Raw genomic sequence first — 12,916 nt, 5'->3', positions numbered from 1 at the left:
CCTCTTCAGCTCCAGTATGTCTCCCCCTCTCTTCTCCTCTTCAGCTCCAGTATGTCTCCCCCTCTCTTCTCCTCTTCAGCTCCAGTATGTCTCCCCCTCTCTTCTCTTCAGCTCCAGTATGTCTCCCCATCTCTTCTCCTCTTCAGCTCCAGTATGTCTCCCCCTCTCTTCTCTTCAGCTCCAGTATGTCTCCCCCTCTCTTCTCCTCTTCAGCTCCAGTATGTCTCCCCCTCTTCTCCTCTTCAGCTCCAGTATGTCTCCCCCTCTCTTCTCCTCTTCAGCTCCAGTATGTCTCCCCTCTCTTCTCCTCTTCAGCTCCAGTATGTCTCCCCCTCTCTTCTCTTCTTCAGCTCCAGTATGTCTCCCCCTCTCTTCTCCTCTTCAGCTCCAGTATGTCTCCCCCTCTCTTCTCCTCTTCAGCTCCAGTATGTCTCCCCCTCTCTTCTCCTCTTCAGCTCCAGTATGTCTCCCCTCTCTTCTCCTCTTCAGCTCCAGTATGTCTCCCCTCTCTTCTCCTCTTCAGCTCCAGTATGTCTCCCCTCTCTTCTCCTCTTCAGCTCCAGTATGTCTCCCCCTCTCTTCTCCTCTTCAGCTCCAGTATGTCTCCCCTCTCTTCTCCTCTTCAGCTCCAGTATGTCTCCCCTCTCTTCTCCTCTTCAGCTCCAGTATGTCTCCCCTCTCTTTCTCCTCTTCAGCTCCAGTATGTCTCCCCCTCTCTTCTCTCTTCAGCTCCAGCATGTCTCCCCCTCTTCTCCTCTTCAGCTCCAGTATGTCTCCCCCTCTCTTCTCTTCAGCTTATGTCTCCTCTCTTCTCCTCTTCAGCTCCAGTATGTCTCCCCCTCTCTTCTCCTCTTCAGCTCCAGTATGTCTCCCCCTCTCTTCTCCTCTTCAGCTCCAGTATGTCTCCCCCTCTCTTCTCCTCTTCAGCTCCAGTATGTCTCCCCCTCTCTTCTCCTCTTCAGCTCCAGTATGTCCCCCTCTCTTCTCCTCTTCAGCTCCAGTATGTCTCCCCCTCTCTTCTCCTCTTCAGCTCCAGTATGTCTCCCCTCTCTTCTCCTCTTCAGCTCCAGTATGTCTCCCCTCTCTTCTCCTCTTCAGCTCCAGTATGTCTCCCCTCTCTTCTCCTCTTCAGCTCCAGTATGTCTCCCCTCTCTTCTCCTCTTCAGCTCCAGTATGTCTCCCCCTCTCTTCTCCTCTTCAGCTCCAGTATGTCTCCCCCTCTCTTCTCCTCTTCAGCTCCAGTATGTCTCCCCTCTCTTCTCCTCTTCAGCTCCAGTATGTCTCCCCTCTCTTCTCCTCTTTCAGCTCCAGTATGTCTCCCCCTCTCTTCTCTTCTTCAGCTCCAGTATGTCTCCCCTCTCTTCTCCTCTTCAGCTCCAGTATGTCTCCCCCTCTCTTCTCCTCTTCAGCTCCAGTATGTCTCCCCCTCTCTTCTCTTTCAGCTCCAGTATGTCTCCCCCTCTCTTCTCCTCTTCAGCTCCAGTATGTCTCCCCTCTCTTCTCTCTTCAGCTCAGTATGTCTCCCCCCTCTCTTCTCCTCTTCAGCTCCAGTATGTCTCCCCCTCTTCTCCTCTTCAGCTCAGTATGTCTCCCCTCTCTTCTCTTCTTCAGCTCCAGTATGTCTCCCCTCTCTTCTCCTCTTCAGCTCCAGTATGTCTCCCCTCTCTTCTCCTCTTCAGCTCCAGTATGTCTCCCCTCTCTTCTCCTTTCAGCTCCAGTATGTCTCCCCTCTCTTCTCCTCTTCAGCTCCAGTCTTCATGTCTCCCCTCTCTTTCTCCTCTTCAGCTCCAGTATGTCTCCCCCTCTCTTCTCCTCTTCAGCTCCAGTATGTCTCCCCCTTCTCTCTTCTCCAGTATGTCTCCCCCTCTCTTCTCCTCTTCAGCTCCAGTATGTCTCCCCCTCTCTTCTCCTCTTCAGCTCCAGTATGTCTCCCCTCTCTTCTCCTCTTCAGCTCCAGTATGTCCCCTCTCTTCTCCTCTTCAGCTCCAGTATGTCTCCCTCTCTTCTCCTCTTCAGCTCCAGTATGTCTCCCCCTCTCTTCTCCTCTTCAGCTCCAGTATGTCTCCCCCTCTCTTCTCTTCTTCAGCTCCAGTATGTCTCCCCCTCTTTCTCCTCTTCAGCTCCAGTATGCCTCCCCTCTCTTCTCCTCTTCAGCTCCAGTATGTCTCCCCTCTCTTCTCCTCTTCAGCTCCAGTATGTCTCCCCTCTTCTTCTCCTCTTCAGCTCCAGTATGTCTCCCCTCTCTTCTCCTCTTCAGCTCCAGTATGTCTCCCCCTTTCTCCTCTTCAGCTCAGTATGTCTCCCCATCTCTTCTCCTCTTCAGCTCCAGTATGTCTCCCCTCTCTTCTCTTCTTCAGCTCCAGTATGTCTCCCCTCTCTTCTCCTCTTCAGCTCCAGTATGTCTCCCCCTCTCTTCTCCTCTTCAGCTCCAGTATGTCTCCCCCTCTCTTCTCCTCTTCAGCTCCAGTATGTCTCCCCCTCTCTTCTCTTCTTCAGCTCCAGTATGTCTCCCCCTCTCTTCTCCTCTTCAGCTCCAGTATGTCTCCCCCTCTCTTCTCCTCTTCAGCTCCAGTATGTCTCCCCCTCTCTTCTCCTCTTCAGCTCCAGTATGTCTCCCCCTCTCTTCTCTTCAGCTCCAGTATGTCTCCCCCTCGCTTCTCCTCTTCAGCTCCAGTATGTCTCCCCTCTCTTCTCCTCTTCAGCTCCAGTATGTCTCCCCCTCTCTTCTCTTTCAGCTCCAGTATGTCTCCCCTCTCTTCTCCTCTTCAGCTCCAGTATGTCTCCCCCTCTCTTCTCTTCTTCTTCAGCTCAGTATGTCTCCCCTCTCTTCTCCTCTTCAGCTCCAGTATGTCTCCCCCTCTCTTCTCCTCTTCAGCTCAGTATGTCTCCCCCTCTCTTCTCCTCTTCAGCTCCAGTATGTCTCCCCCTCTCTTCTCTCTTCAGCTCCAGTATGTCTCCCCCTCTCTTCTCCTCTTCAGCTCCAGTATGTCTCCCCCTCTCTTCTCCTCTTCAGCTCCAGTATGTCTCCCCTCTTCTCCTCTTCAGCTCCAGTATGTCTCCCCTCTCTTCTCCTCTTCAGCTCAGTATGTCTCCCCCTCTCTTCTCCTCTTCAGCTCCAGTATGTCTCCCCCTCTCTTCTCCTCTTCAGCTCCAGTATGTCTCCCCCTCTCTTCTCCTCTTCAGCTCCAGTATGTCTCCCCTCTCTTCTCCTCTTCAGCTCAGTATGTCTCCCCCTCTCTTCTCCTCTTCAGCTCCAGTATGTCTCCCCTCTCTTCTCCTCTTCAGCTCCAGTATGTCTCCCCTCTCTTCTCCTCTTCAGCTCCAGTATGTCTCCCCCTCTTCTCTCTTCAGCTCCAGTATGTCTCCCCCTCTCTTCTCCTCTTCAGCTCCAGTATGTCTCCCCTCTCTTCTCTTCTTCAGCTCCAGTATGTCTCCCCCTCTCTTCTCCTCTTCAGCTCCAGTATGTCTCCCCCTCTCTTCTCCTCTTCAGCTCCAGTATGTCTCCCCCTCTCTTCTCTTCTTCAGCTCCAGTATGTCTCCCCTCTCTTCTCCTCTTCAGCTCCAGTATGTCTCCCCCCTCTCTTCTTCTCTTCAGTCTCCCCCTCTCTTCTCTCTTCAGCTCCATATGTCTCCCCCTCTCTTCTCTTCTTCAGCTCCAGTATGTCTCCCCCTCTCTTCTCCTCTTCAGCTCCAGTATGTCTCCCCCTCTCTTCTCCTCTTCAGCTCCAGTATGCCTCCCCCTCTCTTCTCTTCTTCTTCAGCTCAGTATGTCTCCCCCTCTCTTCTCCTCTTCAGCTCCAGTATGTCTCCCCCTCTCTTCTCTCTTCTCTTCTTCTCCAGCTCCAGTATGTCTCCCCTCTCTTCTCCTCTTCAGCTCTATGTCTCCCTCTCTTCTCCTCTTCAGCTCCAGTATGTCTCCCCCTCTCTTCTCCTCTTCAGCTCAGTATGTCTCCCCTCTCTTCTCCTCTTCAGCTCCAGTATGTCTCCCCCTCTCTTCTCTCTTCAGCTCAGTATGTCTCCCCCTCTCTTCTCTCTTCAGCTCCAGTATGTCTCCCCTCTCTTCTCCTCTTCAGCTCCAGTATGTCTCCCCCTCTCTTCTCCTCTTCAGCTCAGTATGTCTCCCCCTCTCTTCTCCTCTTCAGCTCCAGTATGTCTCCCCCTCTCTTCTCCTCTTCAGCTCCAGTATGTCTCCCCTCTCTTCTCCTCTTCAGCTCCAGTATGTCTCCCCCTCTCTTCTCCTCTTCAGCTCCAGTATGTCTCCCCCTCTCTTCTCCTCTTCAGCTCCAGTATGTCTCCCCCTCTTCTCCTCTTCAGCTCAGTATGTCTCCCTCTTCTCCTCTCAGCTTCTCCCCTCTTCAGCTCTTCAGCTCCAGTATGTCTCCCCCTCTCTTCTCCTCTTCAGCTCCAGTATGTCACCCCTCTCTTCTCCTCTTCAGCTCCAGTATGTCTCCCCCTCTCTTCTCCTCTTCAGCTCCAGTATGTCTCCCCCTCTCTTCTCCTCTTCAGCTCCAGTATGTCTCCCCCTCTCTTCTCCTCTTCAGCTCCAGTATGTCTCCCCCTCTCTTCTCCTCTTCAGCTCCAGTATGTCTCCCCCTCTCTTCTCCTCTTCAGCTCCAGTATGTCTCCCCCTCTCTTCTCCTCTTCAGCTCCAGTATGTCTCCCCTCTCTCTCTCTCTCTTCAGCTCCAGTATGTCTCCCCTCTCTTCTCCTCTTCAGCTCCAGTATGTCTCCCCCTCTCTTCTCCTCTTCAGCTCAGTATGTCTCCCCTCTCTTCTCTTCTTCAGCTCCAGTATGTCTCCCCCTCTCTTCTCCTCTTCAGCTCCAGTATGTCTCCCCTCTCTTCTCCTCTTCAGCTCCAGTATGTCTCTTCTCCTCTTCAGCTCAGTATGTCTCCCCTCTCTTCTCCTCTTCAGCTCAGTATGTCTCCCCTCTCTTTCTCCTCTTCAGCTCAGTATGTCTCCCCCTCTCTTCTCCTCTTCAGCTCCAGTATGTCTCCCCCTCTCTTCTCCTCTTCAGCTCCAGTATGTCTCCCCCTCTCTTCTCCTCTTCAGCTCCAGTATGTCTCCCCCTCTCTTCTCCTCTTCAGCTCCAGTATGTCTCCCCTCTCTTCTCCTCTTCAGCTCCAGTATGTCTCCCCCTCTCTTCTCCTCTTCAGCTCCAGTATGCCTCCCCCCTTTCTCCTCTTCAGCTCCAGTATGTCTCCCCCTCTCTTCTCCTCTTCAGCTCCAGTATGTCTCCCCCTCTCTTCTCTTCAGCTCCAGTATGTCTCCCCCTCTCTTCTCCTCTTCAGCTCCAGTATGTCTCCCCCTCTCTTCTCCTCTTCAGCTCCAGTATGTCTCCCCCTCTCTTCTCCTCTTCAGCTCCAGTATGTCTCCCCTCTCTTCTCCTCTTCAGCTCCAGTATGTCTCCCCCTCTCTTCTCCTCTTCAGCTCCAGTATGTCTCCCCTCTCTTCTCCTCTTCAGCTCCAGTATGTCTCCCCCTCTCTTCTCTTCAGCTCAGTATGTCTCCCCCTCTCTTCTCCTCTTCAGCTCAGTATGTCTCCCCCTCTTTCTCCTCTTCTCCCCTCTCTTCTCCTCTTCAGCTCAGTATGTCTCCCCTCTCTTCTCCTCTTCAGCTCCAGTATGTCTCCCCCTCTCTTCTCCTCTTCTTCTCCAGTCTCCCCTCTCTTCTCCTCTTCAGCTCCAGTATGTCTCCCCTCTCTTCTCCTCTTCAGCTCAGTATGTCTCCCCCTCTCTTCTCCTCTTCAGCTCAGTATGTCTCCCCCTCTCTTCTCCTCTTCAGCTCCAGTATGTCTCCCCTCTCTTCTCCTCTTCAGCTCCAGTATGTCTCCCCTCTCTTCTCCTCTTCAGCTCAGTATGTCTCCCCCTCTCTTCTCCTCTTCAGCTCCAGTATGTCTCCCCTCTCTTCTCCTCTTCAGCTCCAGTATGTCTCCCCCTCTCTTCTCCTCTTCAGCTCCAGTATGTCTCCCCTCTCTTCTCCTCTTCAGCTCCAGTATGTCTCCCTCTCTTCTCCTCTTCAGCTCCAGTATGTCTCCTCTCTTCTCCTCTTCAGCTCCAGTATGTCTCTTCCCCTCTCTTCTCCTCTTCAGCTCAGTATGTCTCCCCCTCTCTTCTCTCTTCAGCTCAGTATGTCTCCCCCTCTCTTCTCCTCTTCAGCTCCAGTATGTCTCCCCCTCTCTTCTCCTCTTCAGCTCAGTATGTCTCCCCTCTCTTCTCTCTTCAGCTCAGTATGTCTCCCCCTCTCTTCTCCTCTTCAGCTCCAGTATGTCTCCCCTCTCTTCTCCTCTTCAGCTCAGTATGTCTCCCCTCTCTTCTCCTCTTCAGCTCCAGTATGTCTCCCCCCTCTCTTCTCCTCTCTTCTCCTCTTCAGTCCAGTGTCTCCCCCTCTTCTCCTCTTCAGCTCAGTATGTCTCCCCCTCTCTTCTCCTCTTCAGCTCCAGTATGTCTCCCCTCTCTTCTCCTCTTCAGCTCCAGTATGTCTCCCTTTCTCTTCTCCTCTCCTCTTCAGCTCCAGTATGTCTCCCCTCTTTCTCCTCTTCAGCTCCAGTATGTCTCCCCCTCTCTTCTCCTCTTCAGCTCCAGTATGTCTCCCCTTTCTCCTCTTCTCTCAGTATGTCTCCCCTCTCTTCTCTTCAGCTCCAGTATGTCTCCCCTCTCTTCTCCTCTTCAGCTCCAGTATGTCTCCCCCTCTCTTCTCTTTCAGCTCAGTATGTCTCCCCCTCTCTTCTCTTCTTCAGCTCCAGTATGTCTCCCCCTCTCTTCTCCTCTTCAGCTCCAGTATGTCTCCCCTCTCTTTCTCCTCTTCAGCTCAGTATGTCTCCCCTCTCTTCTCCTCTTCAGCTCAGTATGTCTCCCCTCTCTTCTCCTCTTCAGCTCCAGTATGTCTCCCCTCTCTTCTCCTCTTCAGCTCCAGTATGTCTCCCCCTCTCTTCTCCTCTTCAGCTCCAGTATGTCTCCCCCTCTCTTCTCTTCAGCTCCAGTATGTCTCCCCCTCTCTTCTCCTCTTCAGCTCCAGTATGTCCCCCCTCTCTTCTCCTCTTCAGCTCCAGTATGTCTCCCCTCTCTTCTCCTCTTCAGCTCCAGTATGTCTCCCCTCTCTTCTCCTCTTCAGCTCCAGTATGTCTCCCCCTCTCTTCTCTTCAGCTCCAGTATGTCTCCCCATCTCTTCTCCTCTTCAGCTCCAGTATGTCTCCCCTCTCTTCTCCTCTTCAGCTCCAGTATGTCTCCCTCTCTTCTTCTCTTCAGCTCCAGTATGTCTCCCCCTCTCTTCTCCTCTTCAGCTCCAGTATGTCTCCCCTCTCTTCTCCTCTTCAGCTCCAGTATGTCTCCCCATCTCTTCTCCTCTTCAGCTCCAGTATGTCTCCCCTCTCTTCTCCTCTTCAGCTCCAGTATGTCTCCCCTCTCTTCTCCTCTTCAGCTCAGTTGTCTCCCCTCTCTTCTCCTCTTCAGCTCCAGTATGTCTCTCCCTCTCTTCTCCTCTTCAGCTCCAGTATGTCTCCCCCTCTCTTCTCCTCTTCAGCTCCAGTATGCCTCCCCCTTTCTCCTCTTCAGCTCCAGTATGTCTCCCCCTCTCTTCTCCTCTTCAGCTCCAGTATGTCTCCCCCTCTCTTCTCCTCATCTGCTCCCGCATGTCTCCCCCTCTCTTCTCTTCAGCTCCAGTATGTCTCCCCCTCTCTTCTCCTCTTCAGCTCCAGTATGTCTCCCCCTCTCTTCTCCTCTTCAGCTCCAGTATGTCTCCCCCTCTCTTCTCCTCTTCAGCTCCAGTATGTCTCCCCTCTCTTCTCCTCTTCAGCTCCAGTATGTCTCCCCTCTCTTCTCCTCTTCAGCTCAGTATGTCTCCCCCTCTCTTCTCCTCTTCAGCTCCAGTATGTCTCCCCTCTCTTCTCTCTTCAGCTCCAGTATGTCTCCCCTCTCTTCTCCTCTTCAGCTCCAGTATGTCTCCCCCTCTCTTCTCCTCTTCAGCTCAGTATGTCTCCCCCTCTTCTCCTCTTCAGCTCCAGTATGTCTCCCCCTCTCTTCTCCTCTTCAGCTCCAGTATGTCTCCCCCTCTCTTCTCCTCTTCAGCTCAGTATGTCTCCCCTCTCTTCTCCTCTTCAGCTCCAGTATGTCTCCCCCTCTCTTCTCCTCTTCAGCTCCAGTATGTCTCCCCTCTCTTCTCCTCTTCAGCTCCAGTATGTCTCCCCCTCTTTCTCCTCTTCAGCTCCAGTATGTCTCCCCCTCTCTTCTCCTCTTCATAGCTCCAGTATGTCTCCCCTTCTCTTCTCCTCTTCAGCTCAGTATGTCTCCCCCTCTCTTCTCTTCTTCAGCTCCAGCATGTCTCCCCCTCTCTTCTCCTCTTCAGCTCCAGTATGTCTCCCCTCTCTTTCTCCTCTTCAGCTCCTTCTCTTCCAGCATGTCTCCCCCCTCTCTTCTCCTCTTCAGCTCCAGTATGTCTCCCCTCTCTTCTCCTCTTCAGCTCCAGTATGTCTCCCCTCTCTTCTCCTCTTCAGCTCCAGTATGTCTCCCCTCTCTTCTCCTCTTCAGCTCCAGTATGTCTCCCCCTCTTCTCCTCTTCAGCTCCAGTATGTCTCCCCCCTCTCTTCTCCTCTTCAGCTCCAGTATGTCTCCCCTCTCTTCTCCTCTTCAGCTCCAGTATGTCTCCCCCTCTTCTCCTCTTCAGCTCCAGTATGTCTCCCCTCTCTTCTCCTCTTCAGCTCCAGCATGTCTCCCCCTCTCTTCTCCTCTTCAGCTCAGTATGTCTCCCCCTCTCTTCTCCTCTTCAGCTCAGTATGTCTCCCCCTCTTCTCCTCTTCAGCTCCAGTATGTCTCCCCCTCTCTTCTCCTCTTCAGCTCCAGTATGTCTCCCCCTCTCTTCTCCTCTTCAGCTCCAGTATGTCTCCCCTCTCTTCTCCTCTTCAGCTCCAGTATGTCTCCCCCTCTCTTCTCCTCTTCAGCTCCAGTATGTCTCCCCCTCTCTTCTCTTCTTCAGCTCAGTATGTCTCCCCCTCTTCTCCTCTTCAGCTCAGTATGTCTCCCCCTCTCTTCTCCTCTTCAGCTCAGTATGTCTCCCCCTCTCTTCTCCTCTTCAGCTCCAGTATGTCTCCCCCTCTCTTCTCCTCTTCAGCTCCAGTATGTCTCTCTCTTCTCCTCTTCAGCTCAGTATGTCTCCCCCTTCTCTTCAGTCTCCCTCTCTTCTCCTTCAGCTCCAGTATGTCTCCCCTCTCTTCTCCTCTTCAGCTCCAGTATGTCTCCCCCTCTTCTCCTCTTCAGCTCCAGTATGTCTCCCCCTCTCTTCTCCTCTTCAGCTCCAGTATGTCTCCCCTGTCTCTTCTCCTCTTCAGCTCCAGTATGTCTCCCCCTCTCTTCTCCTCTTCAGCTCCAGTATGTCTCCCCCTCTCTTCTCTTCTTCAGCTCCAGTATGTCTCCCCTCTCTTCTCTTCAGCTCCAGTATGTCTCCCCTCTCTTCTCCCCTTCAGCTCCAGTATGTCTCCCCTCTCTTCTCCTCTTCAGCTCCAGTATGTCTCCCCCTCTCTTCTCCTCTTCAGCTCCAGTATGTCTCCCCTCTCTTCTCCTCTTCAGCTCAGTATGTCTCCCCCTCTCTTCTCCTCTTCTTCTCCCTCCTCCAGTATGTCTCCCCTCTCTTCTCCTCTTCAGCTCCAGTATGTCTCCCTCTCTTCTCCTCTTCAGCTCAGTATGTCTCCCCCTCTCTTTTACACTTCAGCTCCAGTATGTCTCCCCCTCTCTTCTCCTCTTCAGCTCCAGCATGTCTCCCCCTCTTTCTCCTCTTCAGCTCCAGTATGTCTCCCCTCTCTTCTCCTCTTCAGCTCCAGTATGTCTCCCCTCTCTTCTTCTCTTCAGCTCCAGTATGTCTCCCCCTCTCTTCTCCTCTTCAGCTCCAGTATGTCTCCCCCTCTCTTCTCCTCTTCAGCTCAGTATGTCTCCCCCTCTCTTCTCCTCTTCAGCTCCAGTATGTCTCCCTCTCTTCTCCTCTTCAGCTCCAGTATGTCTCCCCCTCTCTTCTCTTCTTCAGCTCCAGTATGTCTCCCCCTCTCTTCTCCTCTTCAGCTCCAGTATGTCTCCCCTCTCTTCTCCTCTTCAGCTCCAGTATGTCTCCCCTCTCTTTCTTCTCTTCAGCTCCAGTATGTCTCCACTCTCTTCTCCTCTTCAGCTCCAGTATGTCTCCCCCTCTCTTCTCCTCTTCAGCTCCAGTATGTCTCCCCCTCTCTTCTCCTCTTCAGCTCCAGTATGTCTCCCCCTCTTCTCCTCTTCAGCTCCAGTATGTCTCCCCCTCTCTTCTCCTCTTTCCAGTATGTCTCCAGCAGTATGTCTCCCCTCTCTTCTCCTCTTCAGCTCCAGTATGTCTCCCCTCTTTCTCCTCTTCAGCTCCAGCATGTCTCCCCCTCTCTTCTCCTCTTCAGCTCCAGTATGTCTCCCCCTCTCTCCTCTTCAGCTCCAGTATGTCTCCCCCTCTCTTCTCCTCTTCAGCTCCAGTATGTCTCCCCTCTCTTCTCCTCTTCAGCTCCAGTATGTCTCCCCTCTCTTCTCCTCTTCAGCTCCAGTATGTCTCCCCCTCTTCTCCTCTTCAGCTCCAGTATGTCTCCCCTCTCTTCTCCTCTTCAGCTCCAGTATGTCTCCCCCTCTCTTCTCCTCTTCAGCTCCAGTATGTCTCCCCTCTCTTCTCCTCTTCAGCTCAGTATGTCTCCCCTCTTTCTCCTCTTCAGTCTAGTATGTCTCCCCCTCTCTTCTCCTCTTCAGCTCCAGTATGTCTCCCCTCTCTTCTCCTCTTCAGCTCCAGTATGTCTCCCCTCTCTTCTCCTCTTCAGCTCCAGTATGTCTCCCCTCTCTTCTCCTCTTCAGCTCCAGTATGTCTCCCCCTCTCTTCTCTCTTCAGCTCCAGTATGTCTCTCCCTCTCTTCTCCTCTTCAGCTCCAGTATGTCTCCCTCTCTTCTTCTCTTCAGCTCCACTATGCCTCCCCTCTATTTTCCTCTATCAGCTCCAGTATGTCTCCCCCTCTCTTCTCCTCTTCAGCTCAGTATGCCTCCCCTCTCTTCTCTCCCCTCTTCAGCTCCAGAATTGTCTCCTCTCTTCTCCTCTTCAGCTCCAGTATGTCTCCCCCTCTCTTCTCCTCTTCAGCTCCAGTATGTCTCCCTCTCTTCTCCTTCTTCAGCTCCAGTATGTCTCCCCCCCTCTCTTCTCCTCTTCAGCTCCAGTATGTCTCCCCCTCTCTTCTCCTCTTCAGCTCCAGTATGTCTCCCCCTCTCTTCTCCTCTTCAGCTCCAGTATGTCCTCTCTTCTCCTCTTCAGGCTGTTGTCCCCTCTTTATATCTTCTCCTCTTTCTCCTCTTCAGCTCAGTATGTCTCCCCTCTCTTATCCTCTTCAGCTCCCTCTCTTCTCCTCTTCAGCTCCAGTATGTTCCCCCCTCTCTTCTATGCTCTCCCCTCTCTTCTCCTCTTCAGCTCCAGTATGTCTCCCCCTCTCTTCTCCTCTTCAGGCTCCAGTATGTCTCCCCCTTTCTCCTCTTCAGCTCCAGTATGTCTCCCCTCTTCTTCTCCTCTTCAGCTCCAGTATGTCTCCCCCTCTTTCTCCTCTTCAGCTCAGTATGTCTCCCCCTCTCTTTTCTCCTCTTTTCTCTCTTCAGCTCCAGTATGTCTCCCCTCTTTCTCCTCTTCAGCTCCAGTATGTCTCCCCCTCTCTTCTCCTCTTCAGCTCCAGTATGCTCCCCCTCTTCTCCTTTCAGTCTTTCTCCTTTTAATCTTCAGCTCAGTATGTCTCCCTCCTCTCTTCCTCTTCTTCAGCTCCAGTATGTCTCCCCTCTCTTCTCCTCTTCAGCTCCAGTATGTCTCCCCCTCTCTTCTCCTCTTCAGCTCCAGTATGTCTCCCCCTCTCTTCTCCTCTTCAGCTCCAGTATGTCTCCCTCTCTTTCTCCTCTTCAGCTCCAGTATGTCTCCCCCTCTCTTTCTCCTTTCAGCTCCAGGTGTCTCCCCTCTTCTCCTCATTCATGTCTCCAGTATGTCTCCCCTCTCTTTCTCCTCTTCAGCTCCAGTATGTCTCCCCCTCTCTTCTCCTCTTCAGCTCCAGTATGTCTCCCCCTCTCTTCTCCTCTTCAGCTCCAGTATGTCTCCCCCCTCTCTCTTCTCTTCTTCAGCTCCAGTATGTATCCCCCTCTTCTCCTCTTCAGCTCCAGTATGTCTCCCCCTCTCTTCTCCTCTTCAGCTCTTCAGTATGTCTCCCCCTCTCTTCTCTCTTTCAGCTCCAGTATGTCCCCCCTTCTCTTCTTCTCTTTCAGCTCCAGTATGTCTCCCCTCTCTTCTCCTCTTCAGCTCCAGTATGTCTCCCCTCTCTTCTCCTCTTCAGCTCCCAGTATGTCTCCCCCTCTCTTCTCTTCAGCTCAGTATGTCTCTCCTCTCTTCTCCTCTTCAGCTCCAGTATGTCTCCCTCTCTTTTTCTTCCTCTTCAGCTCCAGTCTGTCTTCTCCTCTTTGGCTCCAGTATGTCTCCAGTACTCTTCTCCCTCTTCAGCTCCAGTATGTCTCCCCCTCTTCTCCTCTTCAGCTCCAGTATGTCACCACTCCCCCCCTCTTCTCCCCATGTTCAGTATGTCTCCCCTCTCTTCTCTTCTTCAGCTCCAGTATGTCTCCCCTCTCTTCTCCTCTTCAGCTCAGTATGTCTCCCCCTCTCTTCTCCTCTTCAGCTCAGTATGTCTCCCCACTCTCTTTCCTCGGTGTAGCTCTCTTTTGTCTTCCTATCTCTTCTTTTGAGCTCCAGTATTTCACCCCTTCCTCTTCTCCCCACTGGCCCAGTATGTCTCCCTCTCTTCTCCTCTTCAGCTCCAGTATGTCTCCCCTCTCTTCTCTTCAGCTCCAGTATGTCTCCTCCCTCTCTTCTCCTCTTCATCTCCAGTATGTCTCCCATCTCTTCTCCTCTTCAGCTCCAGTA

The sequence above is a fragment of the Oncorhynchus keta genome, unplaced genomic scaffold (assembly GCF_023373465.1).
Source record: "Oncorhynchus keta strain PuntledgeMale-10-30-2019 unplaced genomic scaffold, Oket_V2 Un_scaffold_275_pilon_pilon, whole genome shotgun sequence".
In the NCBI taxonomy this organism is placed as follows: Eukaryota; Metazoa; Chordata; class Actinopteri; order Salmoniformes; family Salmonidae; genus Oncorhynchus; species Oncorhynchus keta.
Note: the sequence above shows the minus strand (reverse complement) of the source record.